The 14,768-nt window shown below is 48.4% G+C and overlaps 1 pseudogene; it reads right to left on the bottom strand.

Annotated features, from left to right (window-relative positions):
- Positions 1-326: 326 nt before the first annotated feature.
- Positions 327-1,188, bottom strand: LOC113192145 (F-actin-capping protein subunit alpha-1 pseudogene; annotated as a pseudogene).
- Positions 1,189-14,768: the final 13,580 nt, after the last annotated feature.

Below are 14,768 nucleotides of genomic sequence, written 5' to 3'. Positions count from 1 at the left end.
GGAAAATTTTCTAAAGAGTAAGATGACTCCAGAATAGATGGATCTCTCTTCAACACTAAGTGTAGCAGAATTAACAAAAAGGAAAAAAAAAAAAAAGATTTGCAAGTAGATATAGAGATAACAGAAAAATACAAGGCAAAGAACACAAAAAGATGAGGTCAATGCTACAGGTTCAACAGTATTTCATGAGGCTAAAAAAAAAAAAAATCTGTTAACTTTGAAAGCCCTAGCAAAATATCACTCTTGTTTATCAATCACTTATTTATCATTTGACCACATGTTGAAACCTTTTCTATCTACATACTGAAGAATCCTACAGTCAGCCTTTAAACACTCTGCATTTCTTTGCCAAACTTGTAGCTGAGTATCTTGTTCCAGTCGATTTGGGGGCGGGTAACTGGAAGCTGCCAGCGCAAGGCCTTGAATGTGGTGTCTGACATTGTTTGGTGGTTTTTACTAACTGCAGTCTCATATTCATTTTCTGAACTCTATGATTTTGATAAACTCCTTGGCAGTTTGGACTTCATTCGAAACAGTTACTAAATCTTGTACAACTTTAAGATTAACCAACTGAACATGGCCATCTTCATAATAGTGAACCTGAATCTTGAGCATTCCAACCACCTGGGCTGTAGATGGTGTAATAGTGAACTTCCACTCTGATCTCCAACGACCATTCCAGAAGTTTTTAGGCTGAAACTGGAGGCTTTTAATGCATGCAATAATAGTCTGTTGCCCATCTATAGTTTTAGCATAAACAGTACAGAAGCCGTTGGAATCATGATCTTTCACATAGGCTCTTAAAGCACTGTCACAGGATTCTCTCCAAGACTTCAAACCTCCATCTACTTCTTCTGGTTGAGGGTCACTTGCTTCTTTCTGTAAGTGATCAAACTTAAAGGAAATTTTGTTTCTTGGATCTAAAAATTGGCTATTCCCCAGGTCACCATGCTCTGTAATCAAGACCTGTTCTTCATATCCTTCTGTCTTCACAGGTGTGAACTGGTCCATGTTATACTGGGCAAATGCATGTGCTGCTCCTTCCCTGAGGAGACTGTCATTGTTAAGTAGTAGCCGGACATCATGGACTACTTCACTGAACTCCCCTGGGGGTGCATGAGTGGTGAATTTAGCAGCTATGCATACTTTCTCCTCACCTGACATCCGATCCTCCTCCAAGTGGGCCATCTTGGGCTGCTCTGAATCTGCCTCTTTTATCTCTCACATGTTCAACAGATATTTAACAAGCACCCAGTAGGCACCGCACACTGACGTAGGAAGTGAGTACAAAATGAAGGCGAGAGAAATTCTTCCTCTTGCAGAGTGTGCAGGCTGGTGCAGGCAGGGAGAAGGTCGCGCGCGCACAGGGGCCTGTGTATTACAAGGAGATCTATAGATCAATATCGGCCAATAGACGATAAAGATAAAGGCTGTAAATGGATAAAAAATTACAGATAGACATAAAGAGATTTTGAGAAATAGAGATCTAGAGATGAAAGATGACGGAGGAGTATTGGGAATAATTGCAATGACGGGGGCGGGGAGCGAAGAGGTGGTATTGAGAGAGCTTGGGGAGGGGTGGAAATTGACATCAGTCGGCAAGGAATAGCTTGGCTCACGCAGTGCCCCTCCTCGGAGACCTCAGTGTGTATTTCACAGGAGGCCTCATACCAGGAGCGGGTGCGATGCCTGCCCTGAGAAGAGCCCCCATGCCTTCCTTGACTGATCCTGGAGTGCACTGGCACAGGAATTTCGTCCTGCCAGACTCTGTCCAACACACAACAGCAGGAGTTTCTCTGGGAGCCAACTCCAAGCCTGGATCCTCTGCAGGAAAGAGCTTTACTGAGCAGCGCTGTCGGGCGGGGCAGCAGCATCAGGAGGAGGGGCATGCTGACTTCGGGGTCACTGAGGCTCTGGAGCTAGGATGGCCCTACAGGGGCCAGCAGGACAGATCCTTGAACTCTTGCATCGAGTCACTGGACGCTGGTTGTCCCCAAACCTGGAGTGGCTGCTCGCTTCCGAGGCGGGTGACGACAGCGAAGGGCTAGGATGTGTACCTGACCGCCAACGCTGCCGGCTACTGCGGACAAGAGTGCCTGGACAGAAGGAGCGGCCACCACACTGCCTTTGTCTAGGTCAGAGCTGCCTGGTTTTTGGTGCAAAGCTCCTCTCCACTCATTGTCAATCATACTGGTCTCCTTGAATGTAAAGTTAGACAATCGTGCTATTTCCTATGGTGGGCCTGAATATTGGATGAATTGGCACATGTAAAAATGCACGCAGCTTATCATGGTGGTCATCCAACAAATTATAGGTAGGATATGAATCTTATTTTTGCTCTCAGAACACCACCTATACATTTTACTGTTTCTACCTTAACAAATGAGATTCGGATTATTCACCAAAGGTGCCCTTGTGCACAGGCTGCCCACCCTCCCTTTCTCCCAGTGTGTGTGGTTTAGATGATGCAGCCCCACTCTTCCGGCTCCAGGCTGGAAGAGTGACTCAGGCCTGGCCAATCAGAGCAGCATATTCCACCGCAGATCTTGGAGTAACCATCTGAAAGGACTTAGCCAATGAAACCTTTACTTGGGGCTTCTGCTGGACTATCATAAAAGTTTGCTCTTTTACCCTGAAAATCCTATAACTCTAAGGATCACATAAAGATTCTGAAGTGCCAAGGAATCCTCTTTTCTAAAATTTGTAGAGAACACACCTAAAAATAAAGCCAACCCCAAAGAAACAGAGCCACTCTAGGAGACAGATTCTGAAGGACTGTGATTGAGTTCCTGCTGTGCCTGAAACCCACCTCCTAGGTTTGATGGTAACATGAATCAAGAAATTCCTTGTTTGAGCGGAGTTTGAACTGGGTTTTCTCTATGGCAACTTTGCAGGGACCAGCACAGCACAGCCAGCCCACACTCCACTCTGACCTCTGGGGAAGTGAAGGTAGCCCTGGAGAATCGGAGACTGTGATCCTGATATACGAGAGTGGCCAGATAACAGCCAACCACAACCACAGCCCATCACAGCCCTTCAGGATAACCGCTAACATGACGTGATGAGAGGGCACTTCACCTCCGAGGTCTTCCTCCCCCAAACCCATAACCACAGTCTAACCAGGAGAAAAATATCCAATTTCAAAAAAGGGGAAGTCCACAGAATACCTACTCAGACTCTCCCAAAGTGTCAAGGTCATCAAAAACCAGGAGAGTCTAAGCAGTCACAGCTGAGAGGAGTCTAAGGAGACACGGTGACCAAGTGGATAAGTATACAGTTGGTCATGCATCACTTGAGGACAGAGTCACGTTCTGAGAAATGCGTCACTGGGAGAGTCTGGGCCGGTGCAAACATCACAGAGTGTCCTTCACAATAGGGGCTACAACGTCACCGGGAGCTAGGATCTTGTAGGGCTACAGTCAATTGCTTACCAAAGGGTGGTTTTGCTGCACACGATCGTATTACAGAAAAGCTAAGAAAACTGGAATTTAAAAAAGAGGTTTTTGTTTGGGTTTCGTTGGTTCTTTTTTTAAGGGCGAGAAGGGTAGTCTCCACATTCCCTTCCCGTGAGTCTTTGCTCTGAGAGTTGGGTGCCTGATGACCACAGGCATAACTCCCTCCACTCTAGAAATGCGAGCTAGTTTGCATCTCACTGGATTCCATCCCTCAGGACAAAGCCTCTTCCATTCATTCCAGCACACAGGGTCCTTGGTTAGGTACTGAGGCTAGGTACTGTCCACTACCCCTTGCACTCAAGTACTTTTCAAACTGGGGAGGAGTGGACAAGAAGGTGGGGTGCTCCTCCCGGTCATAACTTTCAGAGAGTTCACCTTCCCAGCAGTTATCCTCAGGGCTAAGTCATGCTTAGCCGGGAGGATCCCATGCTTCAGTAAGCTCAGCCATCACAGGGCAGAGCAGGAGGGTGGGAATGAAGGTAGCCCTGGAGAATCAAAGACTGTTTTCCTGATATAAAGAGAGTGGCCAGAGAACAGCCATCCGCAACCAGAGGCTCTGAAACATCCAAGCCCAGAGTTCCTTATTTTAAATCCTTAGATTTAATTTAGATTTTTTTTAGAATTTTAGATGAAAATTACTAAAAGCTCTGGCAGAATCCAAAACCACACCCCATAATTAAGTGTGTTAGTATTATCAAAGCCAACAATAATACTCACCCTAAGTGGGATAAACAACACAGTCTCATGTGAACTCCAGTCCCATTTCACCAAAAATGAGTTTTGGTGCCAAACTTACAATAAAGTTAATGGTTTTCAGAGTTTCTGTGATATTGGCATTTGGGATAACAGAGTCTACACCTGGTTATTATCCTTTCAGCTTCGACCCCAAAAGAAAATCAGTAGAGGTTGAGCATCTCCAGTCTGGAAATCCAAAGTCCAAAATGCCCCCAAATCTGAGACTTTTGAAGACTGGCACAGGCCACAGTTGAACTCCACACCTGACCTCTCAAGCAGGTCACCGTCAAAACCCACCTGCACAAAAATATTGTATGAAGTTACCTTTGAGCTCCGTGTAGAAGGAATATGCGAAGCACACATGAATCTCAACGTGTATTTGCAAATATTCCAAAATTGAAAAAAAAATTGAAACCTGAAACATTTCAGATAAGGGATACTGAGCCTGTGTAATCTCTCTGTCCATCCCCAGTCTCCCAGAGCTGTGTTTGCCTCACTTCTTAAGTGTGAAGATTACTCCTTAATGTCCCCTTCAAACTTCCCTCAGCCACATCATAATGTGGGGGAAGCCAGGGCTTGGCCTGGGTTGGCTGCTGTCCACTACCCCTATAGTTCCCTGACCTCACCCCTGTGTCACTTTCGATGGTTCTCAGCCTTGAGCTCACATCAGTCACCTGCCCGATGAATGCAACCCCAGAAGTTCTGATTCAGGAGTCTGGGGCAGGGACTGAAGTCTGCATTTCTAGCAAGCTCTCAAGTGCTGCCCACCTGCTGTTGCCAGGACCACACTCTCAGGGCCCACTGCATGACATCTCACACTGAAATGAAATTCAATAAACACTCAAATGCATTTTTAATCTCTATGAAGATTATCTCTCAATGACCCTGTGTGCATTTGATGACTCACAGCTGCCTGCTGCTTCCACACAGAGATGGAAAGCCAGTTGGGTATGTGTCCTGCTGGGAAAGGCTCAGTTGCCATGGAATTTTATGGGATACCACCCTGGGATGCCCAGGTTAGGGTATAAGAATCAAAACAACAACAACTTTAAAGGAAATTAGGAAGGAAGACTGAATTTTGATTTTAAATAAAATTCCTGAATTGATATTCCTTTCCCAACCCACTGTAATATGTTTGGGGGTGGGCAGCAAAAAACCTTTGCAAATGATTTTTAAGTCATTAAACATGCAAAGTGCTAATCTCCTTTTAAAATGCATGTCAGTCAACGTGGAAACCCCAGTGGATGCAGTTTCTCCTCCTTTGGGAATCAGAGGAACTGTGCACACTCTCATGAGTTGATTTCTTAATTTGCTACTTTCTTACCAATCATCTACTTACAGCCCAGGTTATCTTCTCTGCACACATGAACATATTTATTCCCAATTCTATTGCTTCCATCTTCATCTTCCAGATCTCACCCGTGAAGCCCAGGAAAATCTCTCCTTATTCCTGCTTGTTTCCATTTTGGCAGGAGAACTGGCCAACTGGTAAACACAAGCTAGTATAGATCCACTCACAGGAAAGCTACATGTTTTTAGATTGAATTAGAGTCAGGAATCAGTGCAATTAACTCAAACTGTAGTCCTTCAAGGTTGACAGAAGTCTCTTCTTTATGTTGCATTTCCTAAAACATCTTAGTGATAACTAAAAATAGATTCCTATTGGCTGTTTTATAATTTTGAATATTCGATCAGTGTTCTTATTTACTTCCATTATACAGTTTGTTATTTTATCTACATGGTAGATTTAACTGATTTTGGAGGGTTGATCTGTAAACCTAGTCATGATTTATAATTTTGTAAACAAAGAACATGTATTTTTGCATCAGAATAAAGACTTAACAATCTTTTGGTTTCTTTGTATTGTGTTTGCTTTTGTTTACTTGTTTGGTTCTGGGGCTTGATTTTGATTTTGAGAGGTGCTAACTAAGCACACGTTATGCCCTTGAGATACACCACCCACCCCAGCCAATCCATTTCTAAGGCCAGGACTAAATGTGCTTCTGAAATCCTCAAACATATGGCATGTATTTAACAACAGAAATCCTAAATAAATATGTCCTAGCTAACTTACAGATTATCAGTTGAACAGTGTAGTAATTAATTTACTTTGCAAAATGGTTCTTTGCTTTTCAAAAGAGTCAACTATAGTTTCCTTTAAGCAGTCACATGGAAAAGCATTTTTCTACTCACATAGATGTTGCTAAAAGTAAGCATAAAAATAAAGTAGGAATAAAGTGTTATGCTTGAATTCGGGACCCCCAAAAGACCACCAGAGACCCAAGATGGATGTAAGCAGCAAAGAGGTGTTTATTGTGAGCTAGCTCGGTCCTCCATGCGCACACACAGCAACTGGTGACGCTGAGAGGCCCCGAGCCCAGGGTTTGCAGCAGTTTTATACATTCTTTGGAGAAGGCAGGGACCCCCACAGACATCATAGCATCTCTTAGCAAATCATCACACACCGTGGGAAAATCAAATAACAACTCTAAAACATGATTAGTACATTCACTGGCAGGAACAAGTTGGGTAGGGGTGATTGGTTACTATAAGAGGGGGATTCATTTGAACTGATTGGTTTAAGCCCCAAGGGGTGTACGTGCTGAACTACATGGTTTCCCAACATGTTATCAACCACCATAAACCACTGGGAGGGTCATCTGGCATCCCAGGTATTTCCCTGTCTCATGCTCATTGGTGGCTGCTAGGGGGTTGCTATGGGTCCCCACCTAGCCTGACTGAGTCAGGGACACCTGGGGCAGCAGATCTCTCCTGTTATTTGTAGATAAACAACTCAGCAGGGTGGGAATGTGCCTAGGAGTGCTCTGTGGGTCTTTCCAAGGACAAGGGTCATGTCCCTTCCTTGGACAGGCTTTGCTCTGAGGTAGAGGCTGGTTTTTCATTCCCCCCTTTGTCTGGAAACTTGGGAACCAATCATGGTTCCCTCAGTTGGGGGCCTATTTGGGCAGGCTCTACATCTTGGTAAACAGTAATACTCAAGGGGCAGTCTTCAACTTCCCAGACTCACTCAAAATGGGCTTCCTATATCCATCCAACCTGACTCGATATACCTAACTACACTGCCTATCCATTTCTGGCTTCATTCCCCCCTAATTTTAGGAACTCTTTATTGCTGTAAGGAGAAGGGGCGACGGCTCGTTCTGGCTGCTTCAGAGCTGAAAGGGGTGTCGAACATGAGGGGGCCCGAAGACATGGGGGACGAGGTGGGGGACATGAGTTCCCTTTTAGAAGTCAGTTCAGTTTGAGGTCTGGTTGGGGAAGAACAGGTTGTCATCTGGGGATGGGTGCTTCTGTGACAGAAACAAAATCCATGAGTACTGAATAAGTTTTGCAGCAGCTGGAACATGTCACTGTACAGAAGTTCCCTCACCAGGCTTTAACATCCCCAGTTATCAGGACTGTAAGCATAACATTTAACTTTTAGGGTTACAGATGTCCTTCCCCTTAAGATACAGTTTAATAATTTAATGTCATCTGATCTTGCAAAATCCTTTTACTAGTATGAGCTCTGTGTCTAATAGAGAAATCTTTAATTCTGTTACTTAGGGCTGGATCACCATACTAGCAAACACCAAGCCTACCTGTGTAGGTTAGAAATAGCTGCAGGCTTTAAACTGAAAACTACTCTGGCTTTGCTCTGAGGTAGGAGCTGGTTTTTCAAAAGGGGAACATCATTACTCTTATTTGGGGCTGTAGACTCTGCCTCACTGGACTGCCGCTCATGTCCCAGCAGGAAGGCTCACAAGGCATGCCCTCCTGTGTGGCTGCGGCATGGAACCCAGCAGAGGGTGCCCTCTCCACAGCCCACACAGCGGGCCAGGTGAAACCCAGCGTTAGGGAGGTTGGGGAGGCCTGAAGGGATGCCAAGAGCAAGAATAAACTGTCCAAGGACAAACTACTGTTTCCAGATATCCCTTGCATAGCTCATGCTTAGAGGCAAGAGAGGGATCTCAGGAATCTGCCCAGTGGAAGTTATTCTAAAACCAGGACCCCTTCCCTCCAGTTCCTCAACTCGCCTTGCTGTCTCTGGTCCCCATTCTGGAAGCTAAGGAGGAAGCCCACAAAAAGGTTTCCTAACCTTCTCCAGTTTATGCCACGAAGGCGCTCACCTCTCCATATTGCAGAACAAAACCCAGCCCTTGTCTCTAGGAAAGGACCAGGTTGGTATTAGGCCCCAGAGGATGTATGTCCCTGGACCCAGGCTGCCTGCATCCGTGGAAATAGGAGAAGAACCCACCCCTGACCGACCCCCTGAGAAGACTGCTGAGCAGGGCCGGTCTCCTGTTCCTCCGCCAGGTGCCACCGTGCCTGAAACTGTGAGGCGGGTGTTGGGCGGAAAGGACATTTATTGGCCCTACTGTGTGGCAGGTGTGGTCTAGATGAATGGCATTAGCCAAGCTGTCCCTGCGCTCTAGTGGCCTGGAGTCAGCGGAGGGGTCCCTCCTGTGGGGTCTTCATGGCCCTCCGCACACGCAGCTACTTAGGGGCATAATCAGTAACTCCGCGCTCTGGGTTTGTACCCCAGCTCTCACCTCCCAGTCCTAAAGGATCCGTGGGAGAAGATGGTTTGCAAAGAAAGTCCTCAGCCCCCCACCGAATAAGTACAACCACCCACAGACCCCGGTTAGTGAAAAACGGCTTTTCAAAAGTATCAACTATAGTTTCCTTTAAGCAGTCACATGGAAAAGTAAAAAAAAAAAAAAAAAAAAAAAAAAAATTAAAAAAAAAACCTCGCTTGGCACAAGCGTCGCCCCAGAGCGCAGCGTCACCTGCCGGCACTCGGACGAGACGCGAGGTGGCGCCCGTCTGCCGCACGGGGCGAGGGCGGGCGCGGTGCGGCTCCGGGGCGCCCTTCCCCTCCGGGCCTTAGCTCACGCTCGCTGCCTCCAGGATGCCCTCGTGGGTGACGTCTCCCTCCAGACCGCAGAAGTCAAAATAAACCGATATTCCGACAGGCGACGCCGCCGTCGTCGGGGTCAGTAGTCTGATCTTGGGGCTCCAGAAGCCCTCCGGTGGGTTCTCCGCACCTGCTCGCCCTCCCCGGGCTCCTGAAACGGATGGGGGAGGCTTCTGTGACTTGTGACAGGTGACTTAGTCATTGCCGGGAGCACAGGTTTCCCGGGCAGCGGGAGGTGCTCAATCCGGGAATGCGGGCGCTGGGCCACCAAGGAAACCGAAGCCCGTGTCACATCCCAGAGCTGCACCTCCCAGGTCCCCAATGGCTGCGCCTCCCAGGTCCCCGGTTAACCAACCACCCCTGGCTCCATCCCGGCAGGCGCCCAGGGCTCTCTTGTCTGTCCTCCCAGCAAAAGCCCAGCGCCACGGAGACCTGGGCCAGGCGGGGGGTCCCTGCAGCCCCTCTTCCTCCACACCCTGGTTCACCTCTCTGCCATCACTCCTCCCAGGCTCTCCATCTCGGTCAGGAAGCAACAGGAGGGAGAGACACTGAAGTTGCCACCCCTGCGGAAGCGTCTGTATTTGTAAATGGTGGGGAAAGAACAGTGCTGGGTCCAAAGGACAATATCTAAGGGTCAGGTTTGAGTCGCCACCGGAGGGAGGTTTTGAAGTGACCATCTCCCCTCTCCAGAAAAGTCACCCCTTGGGCGTTAACATGAGGCCTCATGCACCTGACTCCACTCTGTGAAATGGATCCACTTTGCTCTTTGCTCCCCTTCTCACCCCTCAACAACCACACTTGTACATTTCCTGACGCTTAGTGGTGCAGTTGGTCCCCTCCCAGGACACCTACAGGCTCAACAGGAACCAAGCTAACTACCCGCCAAGGACCAGAACCTAATAGCACTTTAGTTCCCTCCTGCTTCTTTAGGAGTAATTGACAGTGTGTCCATTCAGCAGGTAGAAGGAGGGCCAAGGTGTGCAGCCGATGGCCTGGGGTCCTGTTTCCCAGCACTCTGAGGGCTGTTCCCTGCTGACACTAAGGGCCATCTGAAAGCTGTGGGAGAAGAACAGCATGGTACCACCAGGGAGACACCACGGTACTCCACCCCACCCACCCCCAGCCCTGTGCAGGCCACAGACTGCCCGGGAGACCTCCAGAGGATCATCTCTAGAGCCAGCGTTGGGACCTTGCTAGTGGGAGTCGGAAAGGGGAACCAGGACAAAGTCCAACCCCAGCCCCCCACTACTGCTCTCTCTTGTTGTCCTTAGATGCTTATCACAAGTTGCCCCCGAGTTGAAGGAGCCTCTGAATAACCTTTCCATATCCAGGACCTTGGAACACCTTGGAAAACCCTGAGATCAGGGAGGAAAGGAGAGCTCCCGGAAGCAGATCAGGGCCTAGAACCACGTTCTCGATTCCAGAGTCCCCAGTCCTCCTTGAGCTCTGTGGCAAGGCATGTTCTAGAAGAGCCACCACACACACCTAGGTTTTGACAGAAACCCTCTATTGTGACTTAACAGTGCCTCTGCCAACACTGATTCGTCCCCATAAACTGCTCTTACAGGACAGAGTCACCAGGAGATTTTAAAGGGCAGCCTTGGGCCTAGAGGGCTTGGGAGGACACGGCCTCACTCGGGGTACCTCAGGGTACCAGGAGATTACATACAGCTGTGTGTGCGAGTCCCATTTATATAATCTGAAGTCTCCAAGCCTACCAGAGGTCACCTTCTGCTGCTACCTACCACCAGTGTATGCACCATCTCCCAGTGCCTAGGGCATGCCGGAGGCCTGTCCCCTGGTCGGTCCCACTCGGAGTTTCTCAGACGTCCTTCCTGAGTGCTTCCTGCAGGTGCTCTTTCTCCGTCCTGCGCTCACCTCTTCTTTTCAACACCCAAAGTGACATGATCACCACTGCTTCATGGAGGAACTCAGGCCTAGTAGAAGAGACCTGCAGCTCCGGAGTCAAAACTTACCATTGAGTTTCAGGCATCATTATTCTTGAAGTTTCTCAGCCCCGACCCAGAATATCCCCACTGGCTCCCTTCTTTTCCTTGTCCTCAACAATTTTTATGTGGTGGTATCCAACTAGACTTTTCTCCCCATGCCCCTGCCCCCCACCCTTTTTTTCCGATGCTTGCACATGCTGGGCACACGTTCTACCCCTGAGCTACATCCCTGACCCGCACCAGACTTTCTACTGTTCTTCTTTCTCATAGTCCCAGGGTCCTTACCACCTTTCCACCAAGCTACAACCCAAGAAAGCTTACTTCCCTCTGTGTACTGTGCAAAGCAAGCTGTCACTGCAGGATCCATCTTCTCCCTTAGATCCTACCAGAAGGTATGACCTTTGTGCCAAAATGGCCTATTCAGTGTTTTCCTGAACCAAAAAAATTCTATTACCCTTAACGTCTAACAGAAGATTCGAGGTCACTACCTTTCTTTGGCTTGTCACAGACTAAGTTTATGACTGTGATCTCTCCGCAACCTGCGTGAGTGTGTGTGTGTGTGTGTGTGCATACACACACCTGTTATTAGAGGCAGGAAATCAGCAGCTGTGGTGTGGAAGAGTGGTTTGCACACTAAGCAAACAGAGCCCACACGAGGCCAAATTTCAGAGCCTCGGGAAGGGAGAGGCAGCTCTAGATGTGAGGAAGCAGCCTGAGTGTATTAGAGATTCCCAAGTGGCAGCCGAGAAAGGGCTGATTTGGGCACCACAAGTGCCGTGGTTAAGCACTGTGGCCTCAGAGTGTGCCAAGGCCAGATTCTTTTAAGGAACCCTAAGGTCTTCCTTTGAACAATCAACAATATTCTCCAGGAGCCCTCTATGACCTCCCCTGGTGAGAGGTCCTGGGACTGAGGGATGCATGCTCCATGGCAGGTCTGCAAGGTCAGAGGCAGCACTGAGGGCTAGCAACACACCTGCCTTCAAGATAGGAGATAAAAGAACTATTTGGGCAGGATGACTTCAGGATACCCCCACTCCCAAATTGCAAAGTCTCTTCAAGCAGCTTCTGGTAGCAGAAGCAAAGCTGCCTCGTATAGTGATCTTCAGGGCGTTAACTAGCAAAGCCAGACCCTTGGGCTTGGCAGATGACACAACCAATCAGAATGATTTTAGGAACAGAGACGATCAAGAATTTTGGAGCCAAAAAAGAATCCAAGTCATCTAATTCATTACCTTATGACACTGATAAGGAAACAGGGACCCAAAGGGTAGACTTCATCCCCTGTCAGACGCTCTTGACTTGGTGGCACAGTTGAGGGTACATGGTCTCCTGAGTCCTGTCGAAGGAGCTTCTGTGAATGCAAATCCGCTTCTCTCTTTCTCCCTCATGCCAAACCCTCCTCTCCCACCATGCATCACAATGCTGAGGACAGCCTCTCTTTATACACTTGCTCATGGAAGCTGTTTAAAGAAGGGCAATGTTGCAGGCTGACCCCAGCGTGAGTTCATGGCATAATGCAGAGTCTGAACAAAACACAGCCTGGGTTTTGTTGACTTAAGAGATTTTTATCCCAGCACATTTTCTAAGCTTTATTTATCACCTCTAGATCTGCTCCCAGCTCCTCTAAAGATGTGAAATCAATGCCAACCCAGCCTACTAAACCATGAGGTTATCAAACTCCCAGCATTTTGCTAAAATGCCAGACAATTCTCAAAGGAAGCCTGTCTCAACCACAAAAAAAAAAAAAAAAAAAGATTTTCAAGCTTAGGCATAGTAAACAGAACCATAAATTGTATAAGCGTCAGGAAAGCCTGATATAGGCTCAGGTTTTCTTTGCTGACTGGTGAAAGACACCACCCACTGCGTCTTGCTTTCCTCACCCCAAATCAAGAAGGTTGAACTAGCTGCTCCAATGGTCCTTCCATCCACCAGTGCCTGTGACCCTGTGTGATCCCACAGATATCCTCAGGGATACTCAGGTGGTGAGATTGGACTGGTTCATCCAGAAAGGACAGACAGGCTGTCAGGGGCCTCCTGGGCAAATGACTTGAAGAAGATGTTGCTAAGGAAAAATTGATGTTGAAGAAATGGAGCAACCCAGCTGAGATTTTCCCAGTTACCTGCCTTACTTGGAGGAAGAACCTCAGAGCTCAGTGGCCAATGGGCTACTCTTGAAGTCACAGGGTTCTGTCCCGGTAGCCCAAGTTCCTCTGTGCCAGCACCACACCAAGGGCCCCTCCTGAGTCTGACTCAGAGGCCACTCACCCTGTCCAAACCCCACATTGTTTCCCTTGGAATATTATCTGCCAACGTTGAACTGCAGCCCAGCCCTGCTTATCTTAAATGAAATGTACCAAGTCTCGGTCCTCCTGATCCAGAGGCAGAAACACAAGCCAAACTACTCCCTGCTACTTGATGTCTTCCTGAGCAAGGAAGGAAGAGGCAGAGGTGAAGGTCAAGTAGGAGGAAGACGACATGGTGTGCTGGTCAGCTTCCGCGACTGTAGCAAACACCTGACAGAATCAACTTGGAAAGAGGAGAGGTTCGACTCACAATTTTGGAGGTCTTAGGCTATAATTGGTTGGCCCCATTGCTTTGGGGCCTGTGTCAGGAGAGCACACGCGTCTCACATACAGGACTCCGGGAGGCTTGAGTCCCCTGCACATGAATTGGGGGGCATGCTCTAGGGCAGCCTTCTGATCGAAAAGTCAGAGCCTTCGTCTCAGATATGACAAAGGTGTTGAGAGAGGAGTGTGGCCCTGAAGGCTGAACCATGGGAGAGGATGTGAGATGCCTTCTCCCTGCCCAGAGCTCCAGGGCACTGAGGGAGTGGAAGTCCCCTGGGCTTCATACTGTCCCCTTGCATCATTTACCTTGAGCCTCCCGAGTGTTGGTCTCCCCCCAAGTCCCTGAGTTGAAGCCTGAGCCCCCACTGTGGCGCTCTTTGGGAGCAGGGTCCTGTGGACAGTTTAGATGGGAACATGAGCATGGGGTCCCCGTGATGGGGCTCTCTCCTAGTCACCAGGTGAACACAGAGCGAGGCAACAGCATCCTGTTAGCCCAGAGAAGAGGCCTCGGAATGAAACCTGCTTAGCTGAGGCCTGGATCTTGGATTTCCCCACCTCCAGAACTGGGAGAAATCAACTCTGTTGTTTCAGCCATGTGGTTATGGCAGACCAAGTAGGAAAAGACGCAGAGATGCAGACGTCAGGGGCCTGGAGTGGAGCTCCTTACCAAGCCATGAGACAGGATGTCCGGAGCCCCCAAGGTCCATCAGCACCACAAGGAAGTTCAAATAAATCTCCAGGGCCCCAAGTTACTGAGTTTTTCGGACACACAGTCCCCTGCGGCTTCCTCATGCCTCTCTCTGATTTTCAACAGGGACATTTCTCGTTGGTCCATGAGGTGGGTCTGGGTTTCTCTGACCAGCCTAATCCTTGGGCTTTTCTCTCATGACCGGCAGTCATCACTTAGCACCAGACTACCTGCCACTGTAGAACGGCCACTTGTTTTTCATTTCTCTTCTCCCTGAAGATCAAGTATCAGCACACACGGTGCAGAGAACCTATCTCATGTGTTCCAGCCTCCACAAAAGCCGGGCAAATACTTGTATCTAACAGGCAATCAATATTGGCCAAATAAGGAGCACCAATTTTTGTGGCCAGGTGAAGGGCAGCGGTTGGTTACAGTCCCCATTCCGGTCTGGGAGAG

The sequence above is a fragment of the Urocitellus parryii genome, chromosome 8 (genome assembly GCF_045843805.1).
Source record: "Urocitellus parryii isolate mUroPar1 chromosome 8, mUroPar1.hap1, whole genome shotgun sequence".
Lineage (NCBI taxonomy): Eukaryota > Metazoa > Chordata > Mammalia > Rodentia > Sciuridae > Urocitellus > Urocitellus parryii.
The sequence above is the reverse complement of the archived record's forward strand: the minus strand, read 5'-3'. Positions and strand labels throughout refer to the sequence as shown.